Genomic DNA, 2084 nt, shown 5'->3' on the forward strand with positions numbered 1-2084 from the left:
CACCGAGCTGACCACCAGCGTCCTCCTGCGTGCTCTCTCGCGCTCTCTCTATCTCTTACCCTCGCTTACACATGCGAGTCGACTCTTTAACTCCTTAAGCAATCGCTCTCTGCCTACACAATATACACACTGCAAATGCTATATGTGTCAAAATGTAAATCAAAGCATAAAGTTCAAAAAGTTCAAAACGCACACACATATATACATACACACACACACGTATATATATATATATATATATATATATATATATATATATATATATATATATATATATATATATATATATATATATATATATACCGTAGTTTTGTTTTTGGGTCCGCAGCTCCAAAATATTTCAGAATTCAAAACTCCTCAGATAACAAAGCAAATAGATGCTAGGCAAATACAAATACTATATAACTGAGTTATGACACACTAATGCAGAAATTCATAATCTGTTTTTATGTTAAACACTGCAATATACAGTACAATGTCCCTTTAAGCATGCACCCAATTTCAAAGTTGTAACTTTTAAGCAGTTTAGACACATTGTACTTGAGGGAATATTTGTGTGTATTATAAAGTGGACTACTTGTGCTAAGTGATGATATGGTCTTAACCTATTCTGTGGGCAGAACTAAGGGTCATATGTAGTATAGTTTTCTCTAAATGTACTTTCATTTATCTCATTATGATTCTTTTGAATAAAACAAAGTAATATATCAAAAACATAACTTAACTGTGGGAATGTAGAAAGACTGCAACTAACTTAGTAGAGTTAACAAAAATCCACTCGACACTGCCTGTCAGATGTGGTGACAAGCAACACTGGCACACCCCAGAGAACTGTGCAACTCTTTCTGTTCACACTCTCCTGGACATGCCACCTGCAGAAGTTCTCTAACACCTGTTTACATGAACTGGGAGAGGGTGGAGATGGTGGACACTTACAGGTTCCTCGGGGTGCATCTGAACAATAAACTGGACTGGTCAGACAACACTGAGGCCCTCTACAGGAAGGGACAGAACAGGCTGTTCTTTCTGGGGAGGCTCAGGTCTTTCAATATGTGTATTAGGCTGCTACAAATGTTCACTCTGTGGTAGCCAGTGTGGTATTCTTTGCAGCAGTGTGCTGGGAAGGTTGCATCGGGAGCAGTGGTGCCATCTAGCTGACCAAACTGGTGAGGAAAGCCAGCTCTGTGGTGGGGATGAAAGTGGACGGTGTGGAGGCTGTGACAGAGATGAGGATGAGAGAAGTGCAGGCACCTGACAGCTTGTTACCAGTTTGCAACTGATACTAAATTTCTAAGGCCAACACCAATTTCAATGCTTAGGAATAACTATCCAATACATACTTTGTAACATATGAAGAAAATGCATGCAATTTGTGATTGTTTGAGTAGATGTATTTCACAATTAAACACTAAACCATCACAATCACAATTTTCCAAAGCCTGGAAAACCACCTTAAATAGCTATCAATTAAAATAAGAAAGGAACTGGACCTAAAGATTTCCATATCTACCAAAACATAGACAGATCATCAATCAATCAATCAATCAATCAATCAATCAATCAATCAATCAATCTTTTATATGTATAGCACCAATTTGCAAAACAAAAGTAATCACATGACACTTTTGCAAATTGATCAGGACTAAACCAGACTCCCTGATAAATGTTTTAAAAGGGACCAAACATTTCCCCCATGAACAAGCACTTGGCAGTGGCAAGAAAAAACTGCCTTTTAACAGGCTGAAACCTCAAGCAGGACCAGAGTCAATGGTGGGCGGTTATCTGCCTCAACAAGTTTGGTTAAGTGAGAAAGAAAGAGGGAGGGAAAGAGAGATAGAGGGAGAGAGGGAGAGGGATGAGACATTCCAGGGAAGAAGCCAAGTCAGTAACATGTATTATTGAGACACAATTGTGTACAGAGAGAAAAACAGAGAAGCTCAGTGCATCATAGAAAATCCCCCAGCAGTCTGGACATATGGCAGCATAGCTAGAGGAGCCTGTGCAGGCCCCAACTATAGGCTTTCTCAAAAGGGAACGTTTTAAGTCTACTCTTAATCACTGAGAGGGTGTCTGCCTCCTAAACC

This window comes from Acanthopagrus latus, chromosome 16 (assembly GCF_904848185.1).
Source record: "Acanthopagrus latus isolate v.2019 chromosome 16, fAcaLat1.1, whole genome shotgun sequence".
Taxonomy (NCBI): Eukaryota; Metazoa; Chordata; class Actinopteri; order Spariformes; family Sparidae; genus Acanthopagrus; species Acanthopagrus latus.